The 23401-nt window shown below is 48.7% G+C and overlaps 8 non-coding genes across 8 annotated transcripts; 5 read left to right on the forward strand and 3 right to left on the reverse strand.

The window, feature by feature from the left end:
* Positions 1–5561: 5561 nt before the first annotated feature.
* trnap-agg (transfer RNA proline (anticodon AGG)) lies at positions 5562–5633 on the reverse strand. The gene has a single exon. It is a non-coding gene; the product is annotated as a tRNA-Pro (tRNA).
* Positions 5634–7750: 2117 nt separating this feature from the next.
* trnap-agg (transfer RNA proline (anticodon AGG)) lies at positions 7751–7822 on the reverse strand. Its single transcript has one exon. It is a non-coding gene; the product is annotated as a tRNA-Pro (tRNA).
* A 1961-nt stretch (positions 7823–9783) lies between these two features.
* Positions 9784–9865, forward strand: trnal-aag (transfer RNA leucine (anticodon AAG)). The gene has a single exon. It is a non-coding gene; the product is annotated as a tRNA-Leu (tRNA).
* Positions 9866–12630: 2765 nt separating this feature from the next.
* trnal-aag (transfer RNA leucine (anticodon AAG)) lies at positions 12631–12712 on the forward strand. Its single transcript has one exon. It is a non-coding gene; the product is annotated as a tRNA-Leu (tRNA).
* A 2765-nt stretch (positions 12713–15477) lies between these two features.
* trnal-aag (transfer RNA leucine (anticodon AAG)) lies at positions 15478–15559 on the forward strand. The gene has a single exon. It is a non-coding gene; the product is annotated as a tRNA-Leu (tRNA).
* Positions 15560–18325: 2766 nt separating this feature from the next.
* trnal-aag (transfer RNA leucine (anticodon AAG)) lies at positions 18326–18407 on the forward strand. Its single transcript has one exon. It is a non-coding gene; the product is annotated as a tRNA-Leu (tRNA).
* A 2764-nt stretch (positions 18408–21171) lies between these two features.
* trnal-aag (transfer RNA leucine (anticodon AAG)) lies at positions 21172–21253 on the forward strand. The gene has a single exon. It is a non-coding gene; the product is annotated as a tRNA-Leu (tRNA).
* A 1012-nt stretch (positions 21254–22265) lies between these two features.
* trnat-agu (transfer RNA threonine (anticodon AGU)) lies at positions 22266–22339 on the reverse strand. The gene has a single exon. It is a non-coding gene; the product is annotated as a tRNA-Thr (tRNA).
* Between the last annotated feature and the right edge of the window lie 1062 nt (positions 22340–23401).

Below are 23401 nucleotides of genomic sequence, written 5' to 3' on the forward strand. Positions count from 1 at the left end.
AGCCCAACCTCAAGCCCAATTCAAGAGTTGTCCGCAGACCCATCCCTGATGTCTCTGCGGTGGCGGAGACAGGAGGTGGGGAGGAAGCAGCAAGTGTTGGCAATGAGAATGTGGCAGAAAGGGCGGGGAAACTGTTGTGCGGGCCGGAGAATTAACTTCACTCTTTCCCGGCCATATACGTGATGGCATCTTTCGCCTCTTTAAATGCCAACAAGCTGAGGGACAGAGCGAAGCTGAGGGCAGTGTTGGCTCCGCTGGGGCGGACGGATGTTGTCTGCCTCCAGGAGACCTTCTGGGACGAGGAGTGTGTCCGGAAGGTGAGAGCACAGTGGGACTGGGAGCTGTTTTACAGCAACGCCTCCGGCCTGTGCAGGAGGGGGGGTGGCCGAGCTGGTGAGGAGGGGAGTGTACGAGAGCGTAAGGCTCCTGCACCGCGACACGGACGGCCGGCTCCTGCAGGTCTGTCTCGGGTTTCTGGGACAGTCCGTGCTGCTGAGCAACATCTACGCCCCCAATGGGGAAGCTGAGCGGCTCGCCTTCTTCAAGCAGCCAGGGCTGGTCGTCGGAGATTTTAACTGTGCACTGAGTGCGCTCGATGTCGCGGTTGGGATGACCTTTAAGAGCAGCGCTGCTCGCAGCTTCCTGTAGCGCAGTGCGGAGGCTCACGGGTTCGTGGATGCGTGGTGTCAGGCCTATGGTGCGCGGAGGGACTTTTTTCGGCGGCAGGTCGTTGAAGGTGTCTTGAGACAGAGCCGGATCTACCTGTTGCTGGGGCACATGAGTCTCTTCCCGTGCCTGAGCCGGATGTGCTATGTGTTCACGACCCTGAGCGACCATGCTGTGCTTCACTTCTCTGTAGCAGGGGCACAGGAGGACCGGGGCCCCGGCCTCTGGTGCTTTAATAACGCGCTCCTGGGGGAGGCTTCATTGTGTCAGGGCATAGAAGACCTAATCCGGCAGCAGCTGCAGTGTCCCCTGTATAGGTCAGAAAAGCTGGTCAGGTGGGATAATCTCAAGTACGGCATCAAAGAGTTCAGTATCTCGTATGGCCTGTCCCAGGGGCGGGAGAAGGCCAGGCGGGAGAGAAAGCTTCGGGCTCGGATCGCCTCAGAGCTCGGGCTCCTGGCAGATCACGGCGGGGGCTGCGAGCTCTTGCTGGAGCTGAGGGGTGAGCTGCAAGCCCTGGAGGATGAGAAGTGGAGAGGAGCCAGGGTGCGCAGCAGAGCCCAGTATCTGGCCGAGGGCGAGAAGAGCACGAGGTTCTTTTTTTCGGCCTGGAGCAGGAGAGGCAGCGCAGCTCCTTCATCGAGGAGCTGGTGGGAGAGGACGGTGTGCGGCTCTCTGCCCCCGAGGCCGTTAGGAATGAGGTGTTTTCTTTTTATAGTGCCTTGTTCTGGTCCGAAGGGGTGGATGAGCAGCAGACCCGGGCCATGCTGGCTTGGGTGAGTACCCGCCTGTCACAGAGCGATTGTGAGCTCTGTGACAGTGCGCTGAGCTTGGAGGAAGTGCTTGAAGCACTTCGGGGCTCGTCTCCTAACAAGAGCCCTGGGTGGGACAGGCTCTCCTCCAAGCTCTACAGACACTTTCAGCAGTCCCTGGGGCCCCTCCTTCTGGAGGTGTTCCAGGAGATTGCCAGGACCGGCGCTCTGACCTCATCTATGAGAAGGGGGGTGATCTCTCTTGTCTACAAAAAGCAGGGGGATCCCTCCCTTTTGAAAAACTTTCGCCCGATCAGTCTGTTGAACACAGACTATAAGATACTAACTCGTGTTCTCTCCCTCAGGCTCGGGAAGGTTCTGCCCAGGATCCTGTCGCCTTCGCAGACCTACTGCGTCAAGTGGAGAGACATCGCGGACACGGTGTGCTCCATCAGAGATGTTGTGGACCTTATGCGGGAGCAGCCGAGGGGTGGATACGTCCTGAAACTGGACCAGGAGAAGGCCTTCGACAGGGTGGAGCATTCCTTCCTGTTTGAGGTCTTGAAGAGCTTTGGCTTCGGCGAGGCCTTCATCTCCTGGGTGAGGCTCGTGTACAAGGGGATCGTGAGCTGTGTCAAGGTGAATGGTTCCCTCACGAGCTTCTTTCCAGTGACCTTGCCTGGGGGCACCGCCACCTCGTTGATCTACCAATATGCTGACGACACCAGACTGACGTTGGCAGAGGTGGCGGAGATCTCGGCCATTTTAGAGGTGGTGCAGGCCTACTGCGCTGCCTCGGGCGCCAAGGTAAACTTGGAGAAGTCAGAGGTCATGCCGGTGGGGAGGGCAGACCTTGCCCCGCTCTTCGGTTACCCTTTCAGGGTTGAGACGGGTCACCTGAAGGTCCTTGGCATCTACATTAACGCTGATGAGCAGGCCACTGGGCTTCTCCTGTGGAAGGAGAAGCTCATTAAGATGAGGGCAAATTAAATCGGTGGAGACACAGGTCCCTGACCCTAAAGGGAAGGGTCCTGCTCGTTAACACACTGTGCCTGTCCCTCTTGTGGTACCCACTGTCTGTGATGCCTCTTCCTGAACGGGTAGAGAATGAGATTAGGCAACTGGTGGTGGGATTCGTGTGGGAGGGGAAGCCTCCGCGGGTCACTCATGACACCCTCATTGGGAAAATCTCCAGGGGTGGGCTGAAGCTGTGTGATGTAGGCCTGAAGCTGAAAAGCTTTAGGCTGAAAGTAGTGAAGAAGTTCCTTGACCTGGATAATGTCAGCATTTGGAAGATTGGTATGGGAAGCTACCTCGAGACTTGCGGGGGCTTGGGGCAGGAGACTCTCCTGGTGAGGCTGACTCCGGGGTTGATAAAACATCTGCCCTCCTTTTACAGGGAGGTCCTGCTGGCGAGGGGGTAGTTCATGTCCCAGCATGTCTCCTACACGCCGGAGACCCGGGCCCAGATTCTGGAACAGCCTCTGTTCCTCGACCCCCTGCTGGTGTCTCGATGGAACAGGCAGCTCTACGAGGCTGGCATATCCAAGGTCAAGGATCTTCTTTATGAAGTAAAGGACGGATTTCTGCCCACCCAGGCTATTGTCGACGCTGTGCGAGAGGTCGACGACGAGCTGCCTGTCAGTAAGATCCGTCAGGATTACGAGCAGCTCAAACTCGGTCTCCCGGACAGTTGGCTGGAGAAGCTCCATCTACAAGACGGGGCAGCAGGCCCGGCCTGGCCGGAGCTGAGGGTGAAGTGGGGGGACCGTGGGGTGGACCTCCTGGGGTTCACCACCAGCATGTTCTACAGGCTGATGGTGGCGAAACGCTTCAGAGTGCCGGTCTCAGAGGTGTTCTGGGGTAAGATCTTCCCCCAGCTCGAGCCAGGGCGTACTTGACGGATCTGCTGGATGGCCTGTTTCGCTCTGTTCGAGGAGCTGTTCTTGACGGGGTGCCCTGGAAAGAGCTGTTCCTCTTTGGGTACCGCGGGTCTGAGAGGGGGGTTAATGCCATTTTAGTGAACCTCCTCCTCAGCCTAACGAGGACAGCTGTCTGGGAGAGGAGGAACCTCATGATGTACAATGGCCTGAAGCCAGACCTTGTCAGGCTGTGCATTGCCAGGGTGAAGGACTGCTTCTCTCTCAGCCTGGCCTACTGCAGGGCTGAGAGGCGGATGGCCGACTTTCACAGGATCTTCTTAAAAAATAACATCTTTGTGGACCTGCGGGAGGAAGGCCTGTACTTCCGGCTCTGAGATGGGGGTGTCTTTGAACAAAAGACACACACGGCTCCACCCTTTTCCACCCCTGAATAGCATTGGCGAGTTGAATAGCATTCAATTCACATCGAATAGCATTGGCCCCTGAATAGCCCCTGAATAGCATTGGCGTAGCTCAGCACTGGGCCACTGGGCACAATTTCCCACCGTTTCCAGAGTGTAGTGGTTATCACGTTAGCCTCACATGTGGAATGTCCCCAGTTCAAAACAGAGCAGCTTTTTTTGTTGCCACGCACACTGTTTGGGGATTCGCCTAGCGCTGTGATCGAACAGACCCACTCACCTCTTAGTGTGGCGGGATCTGCACAGTGCATGTCGCAGCGCTTTCTGCTTTCACTTCAATGTGCTTCCTGATGTCGAGTCGTGTGCTGTGCAGAGGCTCTGAAAGCGAGAGCAATGAAAAAGTGCACAGCGCTGTGAAAGAAAACACAGAGAAGTGAAAGGCAGTCCTTTCTCTAAGACCGGGGTAAAGTTAGCTTGAAGTTCAAAAACGATTTTGGCACACCTGTAGTGCTTTCGCGAAATCTCTTAGAGTTACAAAAACACTTGCTTTGTGTATAAAATCCATTATGAATGCTTTCTCAGCCTTCACTTTGCCATTTTTATGACTTTTTTTTACCACGCTCAAATATTGTTTTGTCCATATCTTCACAATGGAAGCACAGAACGTCTTCAAACCAAATGCATTTTAAAGACCACAACTTGTGGAAATTTCCACATTCTCTACATCAAACTTTCAGTGAGCTAATTTCGTTTTTCATCGATGCGTAATTACGCACTAACTGGAACCCGGGGGACCGCTGTGTGCACATGTTCACAATGCGAGAAATACTGTTCAATACGGCTTCATGCGAAAAACCCGTATATGACCTTAGGAAGCAGAACAGTGCAGTCTCCAATTACCCAGACTGTAAGATGACAAGATGAGTTGATGGAAAGAGCACAAAAGTTCAGCTCGTACAATAGGCAACGTAGATCCCAGCGTCGTCATCGCACATGAAAGGACTGCCTTGCAGACCAAGGGCAGTGGGCGGTGCCCTGTAAGAGGGGCAGAGGCGGTAAGCCATGATGCTGAGACGCATGAAGCGAGGGGGATTAGCTCAAATGGTAGAGCGCTCGCTTAGCATGCCCGGTGCTCTCGTTTAGCCTCTGCGACTTCTGACAGGTGCTCCTCAATAGCGGAGAGAATGTCCTTCAGTTGTCAAGCGTTGAAGGGCCACACCTCCTTCCCAACCTCAGTCTGCACTGAGTGCGTCTCCAGCATTTTCTCGTCCAATTTGTCAGCTTAGCAAGTGAAAAGTATATCCGAGTGAAAACAGTGCCGATAATACTCTCACGAATTGTTAGAAGACGTGCTTTTGATCATCGATTGCTTAACAATCACATTCGTTCGACTTGAGCCATCAAGCTCGTAGTTTTCCTTCAAATCTTGAAAGCTCTCAGTGAGAACATCATAGGCTGCAGGACGCCCCGTAACTTGATTACTTCAACAGAAAGAAGAGCAGACAGCTCGACAAATATGTGAGGCGCAGAGAGCGCAAGGCGAGCCGCACACGTTTCGGTGGCTGAGAGAGGGCAGTTTTTGCTTCTGCATTTCCCAAGTAAGGACTCATGACAACAAGCGATCGCGGTGCTCATCTACGACACAGTGGTGATGAGTTTTCAGTACGTGTTCTTTTGAACGAGCAATGAGGTTGCCGCCTTGGACAGCTGACTGCACGCTCTCATTGTGCCACGTGATGAGAATTCACCAGGCTCGTTCAGTCATTAGTCACATTCCATCGTTTGCCATAAGCAGACGCTGCGAAGTGATGTGGATATCAGTTCCCAGTCTTGTGGAAAAGGAGGAAAAGAGCACACGAGGGCTCGTCCGGGAGTTGAACCCGGGACCTCTCGCACCCTAAGCGAGAATCATACCACTAGACCAACGAGCCACAGCAACACTTTCCATTTCAATCTGTCAGCGAGCTTGAGGATGGGGAGAGGCGCCATTCGCTCGTCCAGTCAGACCTTCATCAATAAGTCAAGAAAGCTGCAATTACACGACTGCCTTGCAGACGAAGGGCAGTGAACTGTGCCCGGTAAGAGGGGAACAAGCGGCACTAGGTGACGCCGAGGCATAAGTCCCAGCGAGGGGGGTTGGCTTGTATGGTACAGCGCTTGCTTTGCATGTGGGAGATAGCAGGATCAATTCCTGCATCCTCCAGGTGTGTGCTTAGAGCTTGATGTGCCGAAAGGTGTCCTTTAGCCTGTGGTCCCGCCTTACATGGAGAGCATCGTGCAGCTGTCAAGCGTTTCGCAGCCATGCCCCCTTTTCATCTTCTCTCTGGCTTAAGCGTCACTCCTCCCCTCTCTCTTGACATTTCATGTCAGCATGTCAGAAGTCCGAGTGACATTTTTAATGGCTGAGTGAGGGCACGATGCTGAAGCAGAGAGGCCACTTCAGCCACAGAGACTTGTGCTAGGTGAGATCTGAAAGACGGACTCGCAACAGAAACAGACCAAAAATGTATCGGTGAGATCAAAAGGCAAATGCAACATTCAGCAGAGGGCGTCTAAAGATTAGGGAACGGGCGACTGAAATCCATGTGAGGCAAACTTTCCGGTGTGTGTACTGCAGCTGGGCTTGTTGGCGTAATTGGTAGTGCGTCAGTCTCGTCATCTGAAGGGCCTGAGTTTGATCCTCACACGGGGCAGGGCTGCTTCCTCTCTTGCTCTTTTCAAACACTTGCGGCAACTGTTCGCTCATAACCACGTCGGGAATGCGTGACCTTTACACGGGCGAGAAGCAACGCCGCATCCCTTTTCTAAAGAACATTCACATTCAGAAATAAGTCAAGAAATTTGCCATTACTTTCGCTCGCACTGCTGTCAGCCTGCCCATGTTGCCAAAGAAAGATTCACTCGGCGTCAACATGACAGAACAGCGATCACTTGAAAACAATGTTCCACACTCCGTAAGCAAGAACTTCAGTGTTTGCAGTCACCCGATATGCCGATAGTCAAAGGAGCGCAAAACACGAAGCGTCAAAAGACAAGATGAGTGGATGGAAAGAGCGTTGAATTGATGAGCACAAAAGTTCAGCTCGTACAATAGGCAACGAAGGTCTCAGCGTCGTCATCGCACTTGAAAGGACTGCCTTGCAGACCAAGGGCAGTGGGCGGTGCCCGGTAAGAGGGGCAGAGGTGGTAAGACATGATGCCGAGACACATGAAGCGAGGGGGATTAGCTCAAATGGTAGAGCGCTTGCTTAGTATGCAAGAGGTAGCGGGATCGATGCCCGCATTCTCCAGGTCTGAGTTTGGATCTCCGGAAGCCCGGTGCTCTTGTTTAGCTTCTGCGACTTCTGACAGGTGCTCCTCCGTTGCGGAGAGAATGTCCTTCAGTTGTCAAGCGTTGAAGGGCCACACCTCCTTCCCAACCTCAGTCTGCACTGAGTGCGTCTCCGGCATTTTCTCGTCCAATTTGTCAGCTTAGCAAGTGAAAAGTATATCCGAGTGAAAACAGTGCTGATAATACTCTCACGAATTGTTAGAAGACGTGCTTTTGATCATCGATTGCTTAACAATCACATTCCTTCGACTTGAGCCATCAAGCTCGTAGTTTTCCTTCAAATCTTGAAAGCTCTCAGTGAGAACATCATAGGCTGCAGGACGCCCCGTAACTTGATTACTTCAACAGAAAGAAGAGGAGACAGCTCCACAAATATGTGAGGCGCAGAGAGCGCAAGGCGAGCCGCACACGTTTCGGTGGCTGAGAGAGGGCAGTTTTTGCTTCTGCATTTCCCAAGTAAGGACGCATGACAACAAGCGATCGCGGTGCTCATCTACGACACAGTGGTGATGAGTTTTCAGTACGTGTTCTTTTGAACGAGCAATGAGGTTGCCGCCTTGGGCAGCTGACTGCACGCTCTCATTGTGCCACGTGATGAGAATTCACCAGGCTCGTTCAGTCATTAGTCACATTCCATCGTTTGCCATAAGCAGACGCTGCGAAGTGATGTGGATATCAGTTCCCAGTCTTGTGGAAGAGGAGGAAAAGAGCACACGAGGGCTCGTCCGGGAGTTGAACCCGGGACCTCTCGCACCCTAAGCGAGAATCATACCACTAGACCAACGAGCCACAGCAGCACTTTCCATTTCAATCTGTCAGCGAGCTTGAGGATGGGGAGAGGCGCCATTCGCTCGTCCAGTCAGACCTTCATCAATAAGTCAAGAAAGCTGCAATTACACGACTGCCTTGCAGACGAAGGGCAGTGAACTGTGCCCGGTAAGAGGGGAACAAGCGGCACTAGGTGACGCCGAGGCATAAGTCCCAGCGAGGGGGGTTGGCTTGTATGGTACAGCGCTTGCTTTGCATGTGGGAGATAGCAGGATCAATTCCCGCATTCTCCAGGTCTGTGCTTAGAGCTTGATGTGCCGAAAGGTGTCCTTTAGCCTGTGGTCCCGCCTTACATGGAGAGCATCATGCAGCTGTCAAGCGTTTCGCAGCCACGCCCCCTTTTCATCTTCTCTCTGGCTTAAGCGTCACTCCTCCCCTCTCTCTTGACATTTCATGTCAGCATGTCAGAAGTCCGAGTGACATTTTTAATGGCTGAGTGAGGGCACGATGCTGAAGCAGAGAGGCCACTTCAGCCACAGAGACTTGTGCTAGGTGAGATCTGAAAGACGGACTCGCAACAGAAACAGACCAAAAATGTATCGGTGAGATCAAAAGGCAAATGCAACATTCAGCAGAGGGCGTCTAAAGATTAGGGAACGGGCGACTGAAATCCATGTGAGGCAAACTTTCCGGTGTGTGTACTGCAGCTGGGCTTGTTGGCGTAATTGGTAGTGCGTCAGTCTCGTCATCTGAAGGGCCTGAGTTTGATCCTCACACGGGGCAGGGCTGCTTCCTCTCTTGCTCTTTTCAAACACTTGCGGCAACTGTTCGCTCATAACCACGTCTGGAATGCGTGACCTTTACACGGCGAGAAGCAACGCCGCATCCCTTTTCTAAAGAACATTCACATTCAGAAATAAGTCAAGAAATTTGCCATTACTTTCGCTCGCACTGCTGTCAGCCTGCCCATGTTGCCAAAGAAAGATTCACTCGGCGTCAACATGACAGAACAGCGATCACTTGAAAACAATGTTCCACACTCCGTAAGCAAGAACTTCAGTGTTTGCAGTCACCCGATATGCCGATAGTCAAAGGAGCGCAAAACACGAAGCGTCAAAAGACAAGATGAGTTGATGGAAAGAGCGTTGAATTGATGAGCACAAAAGTTCAGCTCGTACAATAAGCAACGAAGGTCTCAGCGTCGTCATCGCACTTGAAAGGACTGCCTTGCAGACCAAAGGCAGTGGGCGGTGCCCGGTAAGAGGGGCAGAGGCGGTAAGACATGATGCCAAGAAGCATGAAGCGAGGGGGATTAGCTCAAATGGTAGAGCGCTCGCTTAGCATGCAAGAGGTAGCGGGATCGATGCCCGCATCCTCCAGATCTGAGTTTGGATCTCCGGAAACCCGGTGCTCTTGTTCAGCTTCTGCGACTTCTGACAGGTGCTCCTCCGTTGCGGAGAGAATGTCCTTCAGTTGTCAAGCGTTGAAGGGCCACACCTCCTTCCCAACCTCAGTCTGCACTGAGTGCGTCTCCGGCATTTTCTCGTCCAATTTGTCAGCTTAGCAAGTGAAAAGTATATCCGAGTGAAAACAGTGCTGATAATACTCTCACGAATTGTTAGAAGACGTGCTTTTGATCATCGATTGCTTAACAATCACATTCGTTCGACTTGAGCCATCAAGCTCGTAGTTTTCCTTCAAATCTTGAAAGCTCTCAGTGAGAACATCATAGGCTGCAGGACGCCCCGTAACTTGATTACTTAAACAGAAAGAAGAGCAGACAGCTCGACAAACCTGCTCCACAGAAGATCTTTATCCAGAGGTGTTAAAGAAGTCGAGATCTCGCCATGAGAGGGGAAGCATCTCAGAAAAAGCAGGTGCAGTCGGTTCCACGGTCATAACGCCACTAATTCGGGCGACAAGAGCAAAACCCACCCGGCTTCCTCCGGGCAAGTAATGAGACAAAGAGACAGTGCACAGCGGGTAGCGTGGCCGAGCGGTCTAAGGCGCTGGATTAAGGCTCCAGTCTTTTTGGGGGCGTGGGTTCAAATCCCACCGCTGCTAGGTGCTTCTGTCGAGACCCCCTTTCAGCTGGCTTCAGACGAAAGGCAGGGAACTGCTTTTTGGCAGTCTCTCGAGAAACTAAGCAAAGTGTTTAAAGATACTTTCTCAGCTTGACATCAAGGCACAAAACAAAAACCTTCTTGCGTACTCTCAACCCAAAAGCGCTTTGTCACTTTTTGCGTTATGTAAGGAACGATGTCTGCCCAGATCACTTTTGTGTCAATGCAAATCGTAGTGTGCCCTCCGTTTTAATGTTGGCTGTGCTGGCGTGCTGCTTCTGTCTGTGAAACTTGAATGTTCTGCTTCTTCACACCAAATCGTCGGCGGGGGTTGAGCTTGTTAAATCTTTGCGCATAGCGCTCCTTTGGAAGTACTTTGTCCAAGTTCAAAAGCAATCGTGGGATTTACTTCATGCGTGCAAAAAGCATGCCTCGCACGACAGATTTAAATGGGGAATGGAGCCTGCTTCTTGCTGTTTTTCCTGTGGTTGCAGTTACAAAGTTGATCGTGCTTTCACATTCTGTTAACAGTATTCACTGGCTGAGCTTTATCAGTTGGTTCGTAAAGGAATCTCTGCTTCGGTTCCAGAAAAGTCATCTGTAGTGTGTTTTTTTCCGTGCCCATGGCAGTCTTTTAAAGCTGGTAGTAATGGCGGCGAAGTTAATTTTTTATCCTGTTTAAAAGAATAAGGACGGGCTGGGGCGAGCTCCATTTACCACTCTTTCAGCTAACCGCCGAACTCGCCAACTGATTACACTGCAGAGCCACAGGCGCCTCGCTTTTCTCCATTCTCTGGGTTAGGGTGAAAAAATTTTTTTGCTGGTATTAGCTGGCCTGCTGGGAGTACCTCTTCTTCACTGATAAGCAAGATTTGTGTTTCATCTTTCGCAAGCTGTATAGATTTCTTTCAAAACAAGTTGTTCCAGAAAGGAAACGGACACTTGCATTCACCTGGATTAAAAGGCATGGGATTTGCCCATAAGGATAAATTCTGTACAGTAAGACAGGAAGAAAGGCACCGCTGGGAATCGGACCCAGGATCTCCTGTTTTCTAGACAGGCGCTTTAGCCAACTAAGCCACGGCGCCGGCAAAGTGCTGTCCTTTGACAGCCACTTGGACACGTCTCTACTGCTCTGAGACATCTGCGTTCGGTGTGCACCGAGCCTGCTCGCCTTGCAAGTTGCCTCATTTACATGCGATAGTTCCACCACTAAGAGAAAGGATGAGAAATGGCTTTTATCTGTCACTTTTCATGTCAGAGGATCTCAATCTGCTTTCCCTGTACAAGAGGATGTCCAACTCATGTAGCTAAAGACGTAGACGACAGTGCTCCACTGAAATCTTGATCTCACAACCCTCGGCATGACTCCGCTGTGTTCCGCTTTAGACAAAGGGGGGAAAAGACTTCTTTCATCACACGTTTTGCACTGTTTACGGTGTTTGCAGTGCTCTTTCTTAAATGAAAACCAGGAATCGGCACCATATGAGGTGAGACTAGATAATATTGGAACAAGTAGCCTCGCCATTCCATGCGTGACGTGAGCAAAGTGTAATTCCTGTCTTTATAGTGTGCTTGTTAGAGACATAGCTGGCACCCAGAGCGCTTTAAATCCGGGAGTCAGCAGCCCAAGACAAGAGAGTTTCCTTCGTCTATGTTTTTTGCGTGAAGGGGGAAACCATGCGTGTGCTGCAAACGATCTTAGTATCGAAGTGCCGTCCCACATAACCGATCCGAACAATCTGCTTTACAGAGGAGCACTGCCGGAGCTTATCGTTGGCAAACTGAAGACCAGGCTGACCTCTTCTGTGACTCTTGAACACTGAGTCTCAAGGTTGTGAATTCAAGCTCCACGCTGGCGGGAAATTCCATAGGTAATGATCACATTTTCTTGCATGCTAATCAAAAGAAATATTAAGAAACTTTTCCCGATACCAGTTTTTTACAAAAGTAAAGGCACACGGCACATGTGTGCCACATCACGTCCGAGTTTAGTGACAACTACCTCAGAGATTGTAAGCTGGGTAGTCTCAGATCAGATCACTTTTTCTATCAAAGGTTCAAGCAAACCCAAATACTTTTGCAAGAGACATTTCAGAATCCCAGACAAATCCAGTACGATTGCTGGATCCTTTGAATTCGACTGAACTATAGCACAGATCTGCAGTCCACCATTAGAATACTGTGGGTGTGCTGTATAAGCCATACCGCCCAAAATAGTTCTAAAACAGGAGAAGCATCCTCGTTTAGGAATGTGGTATAAAGTGAAATGGTCTGGGAAGAGTCCTACATTTGAACAGTTCAAAATAGACGTAAAGGGGTATTTACGGACTCTTTCAAAATGTAAGAACAAGCTGTGCGGACCTTATCTTTATTTACTTTGTGTAATCATTTTTCATAAAGTGTCATTGTATTATAGCATGTGCCCCTGACGATTTTCTTGATACGTTATATGTGCTCTTGTTTGTATTGTATGTAGTTTTGTTGTTCAAATAAAACGTAAAAGACACAACTTTCCGGATGCGGCTGCTGTAAAAATAAAATGACATCAAGGGTGCTGTACGCAGAGGTCTGAAACCTGCTCAACAGAAGATCTTTATCAAGAGGTGTTAAAGAAGTAGAGATCTCGCCATGAGAGGGGAAGCATCTCAGAAAAAGCAGGTGCAGTCGGTTCCACGGTCATAACGCCACTAATTCGGGCCACAAGAGCAAAACCCACCCGGCTTCCTCCGGGCAAGTAATGAGACAAAGAGACAGTGCACAGCGGGTAGCGTGGCCGAGCGGTCTAAGGCGCTGGATTAAGGCTCCAGTCTCTTTGGGGGCGTGGGTTCGAATCCCACCGCTGCCAGGTGCTTCTGTCGAGACCCCCTTTCAGCTGGCTTCAGACGAAAGGGAGGGAATTGCTTTTTGGCAGTCTCTCGAGAAACTAAGCAAAGTGTTTAAAGATACTTTCTCAGCTTGACATCAAGGCACAAAACAAAAACCTTCTTGCGTCCTCTCAACCCAAAAGCGCTTTGTCACTTTTTGCGTTATGTAGGGAACGATGTCTGCCCAGATCACTTTTGTGTCAATGCAAATCGTAGTGTGCCCTCCGTTTTAATGTTGGCTGTGCTGGCGTGCTGCTTCTGTCTGTGAAACTTGAATGTTCTGCTTCTTCACACCAAATCGTCGGCGGGGGTTGAGCTTGTTAAATCTTTGCGCATAGCGCTCCTTTGGAAGTACTTTGTCCAAGTTCAAAAGCAATCGTGGGATTTACTTCATGCGTGCAAAAAGCATGCCTCGCACGACAGATTTAAATGGGGAATGGAGCCTGCTTCTTGCTGTTTTTCCTGTGGTTGCAGTTACAAAGTTGATCGTGCTTTCACATTCTGTTAACAGTATTCACTGGCTGAGCTTTATCAGTTGGTTCGTAAAGGAATCTCTGCTTCGGTTCCAGAAAAGTCATCTGTAGTGTGTTTTTTTCCGTGCCCATGGCAGTCTTTTAAAGCTGGTAGTAATGGCGGCGAAGTTAATTTTTTATCCTCTTTAAAAGAATAAGGACGGGCTGGGGCGAGCTCCATTTACCACTCTTTCAGCTAACCGCCGAACTCGCCAACTGATTACACTGCAGAGCCACAGGCGCCTCGCTTTTCTCCATTCTCTGGGTTAGGGTGAAAAAACTTTTTTGCTGGTATTAGCTGGCCTGCTGGGAGTACCTCTTCTTCACTGATAAGCAAGATTTGTGTTTCATCTTTCGCAAGCTGTATAGATTTCTTTCAAAACAAGTTGTTCCAGAAAGGAAACGGACACTTGCATTCACCTGAATTAAAAGGCATGGGATTTGCCCATAAGGATAAATTCTGTACAGTAAGACAGGAAGAAAGGCACCGCTGGGAATCGGACCCAGGATCTCCTGTTTTCTAGACAGGCGCTTTAGCCAACTAAGCCACGGCGCCGGCAAAGTGCTGTCCTTTGACAGCCACTTGGACACGTCTCTACTGCTCTGAGACATCTGCGTTCGGTGTGCACCGAGCCTGCTCGCCTTGCAAGTTGCCTCATTTACATGCGATAGTTCCACCACTAAGAGAAAGGATGAGAAATGGCTTTTATCTGTCACTTTTCATGTCAGAGGATCTCAATCTGCTTTCCCTGTACAAGAGGATGTCCAACTCATGTAGCTAAAGACGTAGACGACAGTGCTCCACTGAAATCTTGATCTCACAACCCTCGGCATGACTCCGCTGTGTTCCGCTTTAGACAAAGGGGGGAAAAGACTTCTTTCATCACACGTTTTGCACTGTTTACGGTGTTTGCAGTGCTCTTTCTTAAATGAAAACCAGGAATCGGCACCATATGAGGTGAGACTAGATAATATTGGAACAAGTAGCCTCGCCATTCCATGCGTGACGTGAGCAAAGTGTAATTCCTGTCTTTATAGTGTGCTTGTTAGAGACATAGCTGGCACCCAGAGCGCTTTAAATCCGGGAGTCAGCAGCCCAAGACAAGAGAGTTTCCTTCGTCTATGTTTTTTGCGTGAAGGGGGAAACCATGCGTGTGCTGCAAACGATCTTAGTATCGAAGTGCCGTCCCACATAACCGATCCGAACAATCTGCTTTACAGAGGAGCACTGCCGGAGCTTATCGTTGGCAAACTGAAGACCAGGCTGACCTCTTCTGTGACTCTTGAACACTGAGTCTCAAGGTTGTGAATTCAAGCTCCACGCTGGCGGGAAATTCCATAGGTAATGATCACATTTTCTTGCATGCTAATCAAAAGAAATATTAAGAAACTTTTCCCGATACCAGTTTTTTACAAAAGTAAAGGCACACGGCACATGTGTGCCACATCACGTCCGAGTTTAGTGACAACTACCTCAGAGATTGTAAGCTGGGTAGTCTCAGATCAGATCACTTTTTTTATCAAAGGTTCAAGCAAACCCAAATACTTTTGCAAGAGACATTTCAGAATCCCAGACAAATCCAGTACGATTGCTGGATCCTTTGAATTCGACTGAACTATAGCACAGATCTGCAGTCCACCATTAGAATACTGTGGGTGTGCTGTATAAGCCATACCGCCCAAAATAGTTCTAAAACAGGAGAAGCATCCTCGTTTAGGAATGTGGTATAAAGTGAAATGGTCTGGGAAGAGTCCTACATTTGAACAGTTCAAAATAGACGTAAAGGGGTATTTACGGACTCTTTCGAAATGTAAGAACAAGCTGTGCGGACCTTATCTTTATTTACTTTGTGTAATCATTTTTCATAAAGTGTCATTGTATTATAGCATGTGCCCCTGACGATTTTCTTGATACGTTATATGTGCTCTTGTTTGTATTGTATGTAGTTTTGTTGTTCAAATAAAACGTAAAAGACACAACTTTCCGGATGCGGCTGCTGTAAAAATAAAATGACATCAAGGGTGCTGTACGCAGAGGTCTGAAACCTGCTCAACAGAAGATCTTTATCAAGAGGTGTTAAAGAAGTAGAGATCTCGCCATGAGAGGGGAAGCATCTCAGAAAAAGCAGGTGCAGTCGGTTCCACGGTCATAACGCCACTAATTCGGGCCACAAGAGCAAAACCCACCCGGCTTCCTCCGGGCAAGTAATGAGACAAAGACACAGTGCACAGCAGGTAGCGTGGCCGAGCGGTCTAAGGCGCTGGATTAAGGCTCCAGTCTCTTTGGGGGCGTGGGTTCGAATCCCACCGCTGCCAGGTGCTTCTGTCGAGACCCCCTTTCAGCTGGCTTCAGACGAAAGGGAGGGAATTGCTTTTTGGCAGTCTCTCGAGAAACTAAGCAAAGTGTTTAAAGATACTTTCTCAGCTTGACATCAAGGCACAAAACAAAAACCTTCTTGCGTCCTCTCAACCCAAAAGCGCTTTGTCACTTTTTGCGTTATGTAGGGAACGATGTCTGCCCAGATCACTTTTGTGTCAATGCAAATCGTAGTGTGCCCTCCGTTTTAATGTTGGCTGTGCTGGCGTGCTGCTTCTGTCTGTGAAACTTGAATGTTCTGCTTCTTCACACCAAATCGTCGGCGGGGGTTGAGCTTGTTAAATCTTTGCGCATAGCGCTCCTTTGGAAGTACTTTGTCCAAGTTCAAAAGCAATCGTGGGATTTACTTCATGCGTGCAAAAAGCATGCCTCGCACGACAGATTTAAATGGGGAATGGAGCCTGCTTCTTGCTGTTTTTCCTGTGGTTGCAGTTACAAAGTTGATCGTGCTTTCACATTCTGTTAACAGTATTCACTGGCTGAGCTTTATCAGTTGGTTCGTAAAGGAATCTCTGCTTCGGTTCCAGAAAAGTCATCTGTAGTGTGTTTTTTTCCGTGCCCATGGCAGTCTTTTAAAGCTGGTAGTAGTGGCGGCGAAGTTAATTTTTTATCCTCTTTAAAAGAATAAGGACGGGCTGGGGCGAGCTCCATTTACCACTCTTTCAGCTAACCGCCGAACTCGCCAACTGATTACACTGCAGAGCCACAGGCGCCTCGCTTTTCTCCATTCTCTGGGTTAGGGTGAAAAAACTTTTTTGCTGGTATTAGCTGGCCTGCTGGGAGTACCTCTTCTTCACTGATAAGCAAGATTTGTGTTTCATCTTTCGCAAGCTGTATAGATTTCTTTCAAAACAAGTTGTTCCAGAAAGGAAACGGACACTTGCATTCACCTGAATTAAAAGGCATGGGATTTGCCCATAAGGATAAATTCTGTACAGTAAGACAGGAAAAAAGGCACCGCTGGGAATCGGACCCAGGATCTCCTGTTTACTAAACAGGCGCTTTAGCCAACTAAGCCACGGCGCCGGCAAAGTGCTGTCCTTTGACAGCCACTTGGACACGTCTCTACTGCTCTGAGACATCTGCGTTCGGTGTGCACCGAGCCTGCTCGCCTTGCAAGTTGCCTCATTTACATGCGATAGTTCCACCACTAAGAGAAAGGATGAGAAATGGCTTTTATCTGTCACTTTTCATGTCAGAGGATCTCAATCTGCTTTCCCTGTACAAGAGGATGTCCAACTCATGTAGCTAAAGACGTAGACGACAGTGCTCCACTGAAATCTTGATCTCACAACCCTCGGCATGACTCCGCTGTGTTCCGCTTTAGACAAAGGGGGGGAAAGACTTCTTTCATCACACGTTTTGCACTGTTTACGGTGTTTGCAGTGCTCTTTCTTAAATGAAAACCAGGAATCGGCACCATATGAGGTGAGACTAGATAATATTGGAACAAGTAGCCTCGCCATTCCATGCGTGATGTGAGCAAAGTGTAATTCCTGTCTTTATAGTGTGCTTTTTAGAGACATAGCTGGCACCCAGAGCGCTTTAAATCCGGGAGTCAGCAGCCCAAGACAAGAGAGTTTCCTTCGTCTATGTTTTTTGCGTGAAGGGGGAAACCATGCGTGTGCTGCAAACGATCTTAGTATCGAAGTGCCGTCCCACATAACCGATCCGAACAATCTGCTTTACAGAGGAGCACTGCCGGAGCTTATCGTTGGCAAACTGAAGACCAGGCTGACCTCTTCTGTGACTCTTGAACACTGAGTCTCAAGGTTGTGAATTCAAGCTCCACGCTGGCGGGAAATTCCATAGGTAATGATCACATTTTCTTGCATGCTAATCAAAAGAAATATTAAGAAACTTTTCCCGATACCAGTTTTTTACAAAAGTAAAGGCACACGGCACATGTGTGCCACATCACGTCCGAGTTTAGTGACAACTACCTCAGAGATTGTAAGCTGGGTAGTCTCAGATCAGATCACTTTTTTTTATCAAAGGTTCAAGCAAACCCAAATACTTTTGCAAGAGACATTTCAGAATCCCAGACAAATCCAGTACGATTGCTGGATCCTTTGAATTCGACTGAACTATAGCACAGATCTGCAGTCCACCATTAGAATACTGTGGGTGTGCTGTATAAGCCATACCGCCCAAAATAGTTCTAAAACAGGAGAAGCATCCTCGTTTAGGAATGTGGTATAAAGTGAAATGGTCTGGGAAGAGTCCTACATTTGAACAGTTCAAAATAGACGTAAAGGGGTATTTACGGACTCTTTCGAAATGTAAGAACAAGCTGTGCGGACCTTATCTTTATTTACTTTGTGTAATCATTTTTCATAAAGTGTCATTGTATTATAGCATGTGCCCCTGACGATTTTCTTGATACGTTATATGTGCTCTTGTTTGTATTGTATGTAGTTTTGTTGTTCATATAAAACGTAAAAGACACAACTTTCCGGATGCGGCTGCTGTAAAAATAAAATGACATCAAGGGTGCTGTACGCAGAGGTCTGAAACCTGCTCCACAGAAGATCTTTATCCAGAGGTGTTAAAGAAGTCGAGATCTCGCCATGAGAGGGGAAGCATCTCAGAAAAAGCAGGTGCAGTCGGTTCCACGGTCATAACGCCACTAAGTCGGGCGACAAGAGCAAAACCCACCCGGCTTCCTCCGGGCAAGTAATGAGACAAAGAAACAGTGCACAGCGGGTAGCGTGGCCGAGCGGTCTAAGGCGCTGGATTAAGGCTCCAGTCTCTTCGGGGGCGTGGGTTCGAATCCCACCGCTGCCAGGTGCTTCTGTCGAGACCCCCTTTCAGCTGGCTTCAGACGAAAGGGAGGGAACTGCTTTTTGGCAGTCTCTCGAGAAACTAAGCAAAGTGTTTAAAGATACTTTCTCAGCTTGACATCAAGGCACAAAACAAAAACCTTCTTGCGTCCTCTCAACCCAAAAGCGCTTTGCCACTTTTTGCGTTATGCAGGGAACGACGTCTGCCCAGATCACTTTTGAGTCAATGCAAATCGTAGTGTGCCCTCCGTTTTAATGTTGGCTGTGCTGGCGTGCTGCTTCTGTCTGTGAAACTTGAATGTTCTGCTTCTTCACACCAAATCATCGGCGGGGGTTGAGCTTGTTAAATCTTTGCGCATAGCGCTCCTTTGGAAGTACTTTGTCCAAGTTCAAAAGCGATCGTGGGATTTACTTCATGCGTGCCAAAAAGCATGCCTCGCACGACAGATTTAAATGGGGAATGGAGCCTGCTTCTTGCTGTTTTTCCTGTGGTTGCAGTTACAAAGTTGATCGTGCTTTCACATTCTGTTAACAGTATTCACTGGCTGAGCTTTATCAGTTGGTTCGTAAAGGAATCTCTGCTTCGGTTCCAGAAAAGTCATCTGTGGTGTGTTTTTTTCCGTGCCCATGGCAGTCTTTTAAAGCTGGTAGTAGTGGCGGCGAAGTTAATTTTTTATCCTCTTTAAAAGAATAAGGACGGGCTGGGGCGAGCTCCATTTACCACTCTTTCAGCTAACCGCCGAACTCCCGAACTGATTACACTGCAGAGCCACAGGCGCCTCGCTTTTCTCCATTCTCTGGGTCAGGGTGAAAAAAAACTTGCTGGTATTAGCTGGCCTGCGGGGAGCACCTCTTCTTCACTGATAAGCAAGATTTGTGTTTCATCTTTCTCAAGCTGTATAGATTTCTTTCAAAACAAGTTGTTCCAGAAAGGAAACGAACACTTGCATTCACCTGAATTAAAAGGCATGGGATTTGCCCGTAAGGATAAATTCTGTACAGTAAGACAGGAAGAAAGGCACCGCTGGGAATCGGACCCAGGATCTCCTGTTTACTAGACAGGCGCTTTAGCCAACTAAGCCACGACGCCGGCAAAGTGCTGTCCTTTGACAGCCACATGGACACGTCTCAACTGCTCTGAGACATCTGCATTCGGTGTGCACCGAGCCTGCTCGCCTTGCAAGTTTCCTCATTTACATGCGATAGCTCCACCACTAAGAGAAAGGATGAGAAATGGCTTTTATCTGGCACTTTTCATGTCAGAGGATCTCAATCTGCTTTCCGTGTACAAGAGGATGTCCAACTCATGTAGCTAAAGACGTAGACGACAGTGCTCCACTGAAATCTTGATCTCACAACCCTCGGCATGACTCCGCTGTGTTCTGCTTTAGACAAATGGGGGAAAAGACTTCTTTCATCACACGTTTTGCACTGTTTACGGTGTTTGCAGTGCTCTTTCTTAAATGAAAACCAGGAATCGGCACCATATGAGGTGAGACTAGATAATATTGGATCAAGTAGCCTCGCCATTCCATGCGTGACGTGCGCAAAGTGTAATTCCTGTCTTTATAGTGTGCTTGTTAGAGACTTAGCTGGCACCCAGAGCGCTTTAAATCCGGGAGTCAGCAGCCCAAGACAATAGAGCTTCCTTCATCTATGTTTTTTGCGTGAAGGGGGAAACCATGCGTGTGCTGCAAACGATCTTAGTATCGAAGTGCCGTCCCACATAACCGATCCGAACAATCTGCTTTACAGAGGAGCACTGCCGGAGCTTATCGTTGGCAAACTGAAGACCAGGCTGACCTCTTCTGTGACTCTTGAACACTGAGTCTCAAGGTTGTGAATTCAAGCTCCACGCTGGCGGGAAATTCCATAGGTAATGATCACATTTTCTTGCATGCTAATCAAAAGAAATATTAAGAAACTTTTCCCGATACCAGTTTTTTACAAAAGTAAAGGCACATGGCACATGTGTGCCACATCACGTCCGAGTTTAGTGACAACTACCTCAGAGATTGTAAGCTGGGTAGTTTCAGATCAGATCACTTTTTGTATCAAAGGTTCAAGCAAACCCGAATACTTTTGCAAGAGACATTTCAGAATCCCAGTCAAATCCAGTACGATTGCTGGATCCTTTGAATTCGACTGAACTATAGCACAGATCTGCAGTCCACCATTAGAATACTGTGGGTGTGCTGTATAAGCCATACCGCCCAAAATAGTTCTAAAACAGGAGAAGCATCCTCGTTTAGGAATGTGGTATAAAGTGAAATGGTCTGGGAAGAGTCCTACGTTTGAACAGTTCAAAATAGACGTCAAGGGGTATTTACGGACTCTTTCGAAATGTAAGAACAAGCTGTGCGGACCTTATCTTTATTTACCTTGTGTAATCGTTTTTCATAAAGTGTAATTGTATTATAGCATGTGCCCCTGACGATTTTCTTGATACGTTATATGTGCTCTTCTTTGTATTGTATGTAGTTTTGTTGTTCAAATAAAACGTAAAAAACACAACTTTCCGGATGCGGCTTCTGTAAAAATAAAATGACATCAAGGGTGCTGTACGCAGAGGTCTGAAACCTGCTCCACAGAAGATCTTTATCCAGAGGTGTTAAAGAAGTCGAGATCTCGCCATGAGAGGGGAAGCATCTCAGAAAAAGCAGTTGCAGTCGGTTCCACGGTCATAACGCCACTAAGTCGGGCGACAAGAGCAAAACCCACCCGGCTTCCTCCGGGCAAGTAATGAGACAAAGAAACAACGCACAGCGGGTAGCGTGGCCGAGCGGTCTAAGGCGCTGGATTAAGGCTCCAGTCTCTTTGGGGGCGTGGGTTTGAATTCCACTGCTGCCAGGTGCTTCTGTCGAGACCCCCTTTCAGCTGGCTTCAGATGAAAGGGAGGGAACTGCTTTTTGGCAGTCTCTCGAGAAACTAAACCAAGTGTTTAAAGATACTTTCTCAGCTTGACATCAAGGCACAAAACGAAAACCTTCTTGCGTCCTCTCAACCCAAAAGCGCTTTGCCACTTTTTGCGTTATGCAGGGAACGACGTCTGCCCAGATCACTTTTGTGTCAATGCAAATCGTAGTGTGCCCTCCGTTTTAATGTTGGCTGTGCTGGCGTGCTGCTTCTGTCTGTGAAACTTGAATGTTCTGCTTCTTCACACCAAATCATCGGTGGGGGTTGAGCTTGTTAAATCTTTGCGCATAGCGCTCCTTTGGAAGTACTTTGTCCAAGTTCAAAAGCGATCGTGGGATTTACTTCATGCGTGCCAAAAAGCATGCCTAGCACGACAGATTTAAATGGGGAATGGAGCCTGCTTCTTGCTGTTTTTCCTGTGGTTGCAGTTACAAAGTTGATCGTGCTTTCACATTCTGTTAACAGTATTCACTGGCTGAGCTTTATCAGTTGGTTCGTAAAGGAATCTCTGCTTCGGTTCCAGAAAAGTCATCTGTGGTGTGTTTTTTTCCATGCCCATGGCAGTCTTTTAAAGCTGGTAGTAGTGGCGGCGAAGTTAATTTTTTATCCTCTTTAAAAGAATAAGGACGGGCTGGGGTGAGCTCCATTTACCACTCTTTCAGCTAACCGCCGAACTCCCGAACAGATTACACTGCAGAGCCACAGGCGCCTCGCTTTTCTCCATTCTCTGGGTCAGGGTGAAAAAAAACTTGCTGGTATTAGCTGGCCTGCTGGGAGCACCTCTTCTTCACTGATAAGCAAGATTTGTGTTTCATCTTTCGCAAGCTGTATAGATTTCTTTCAAAACAAGTTGTTCCAGAAAGGAAACGAACACTTGCATTCACCTGAATTAAAAGGCATGGGATTTGCCCGTAAGGATAAATTCTGTACAGTAAGACAGGAAGAAAGGCACCGCTGGGAATCGGACCCAGGATCTCCTGTTTACTAGACAGGCGCTTTAGCCAACTAAGCCACGGCGCCGGCAAAGTGCTGTCCTTTGACAGCCACATGGACACGTCTCAACTGCTCTGAGACATCTGCATTCGGTGTGCACCGAGCCTGCTCGCCTTGCAAGTTTCCTCATTTACATGCGATAGCTCCACCACTAAGAGAAAGGATGAGAAATGGCTTTTATCTGGCACTTTTCATGTCAGAGGATCTCAATCTGCTTTCCGTGTACAAGAGGATGTCCAACTCATGTAGCTAAAGACGTAGACGACAGTGCTCCACTGAAATCTTGATCTCACAACCCTCGGCATGACTCCGCTGTGTTCTGCTTTAGACAAAGGGGGGAAAAGACTTCTTTCATCACACGTTTTGCACTGTTTACGGTGTTTGCAGTGCTCTTTCTTAAATGAAAACCAGGAATCGGCACCATATGAGGTGAGACTAGATAATATTGGATCAAGTAGCCTCGCCATTCCATGCGTGACGTGCGCAAAGTGTAATTCCTGTCTTTATAGTGTGCTTGTTAGAGACTAAGCTGGCACCCAGAGCGCTTTAAATCCGGGAGTCAGCAGCCCAAGACCATAGAGCTTCCTTCGTCTATGTTTTTTGCGTGAAGGGGGAAACCATGCGTGTGCTGCAAACGATCTTAGTATCGAAGTGCCGTCCCACATAACCGATCCGAACAATCTGCTTTACAGAGGAGCACTGCCGGAGCTTATCGTTGGCAAACTGAAGACCAGGCTGACCTCTTCTGTGACTCTTGAACACTGTGTCTCAAGGTTGTGAATTCAAGCTCCACGCTGGCGGGAAATTCCACCTCTACATACCCGACCACCACTGCATCACACAGCTGCCAGCGCACCTCACCGTGCCAGACCACCACTGCGTCACATAGCTGCAAGCGCACCTCACCGTGCCAAGCCACCACTGCATCATACAGCTGCCAGGGCACCTCACCGTGCCAGGCCACCACTGCGTCACACATATTTCAGCGCCATATATTTCATGGATATTATGGAATATAATGGATGGATATCTTAGTTATCTTTCTAGTTCACAGGTTTGCATGCATAATTTAATTTTGAAAGCCACTGA

The sequence above is a fragment of the Lepisosteus platostomus genome, chromosome 5, assembly GCF_059453375.1.
Source record: "Lepisosteus platostomus isolate fLepPlt1 chromosome 5, fLepPlt1.hap1, whole genome shotgun sequence".
NCBI lineage: Eukaryota > Metazoa > Chordata > Actinopteri > Semionotiformes > Lepisosteidae > Lepisosteus > Lepisosteus platostomus.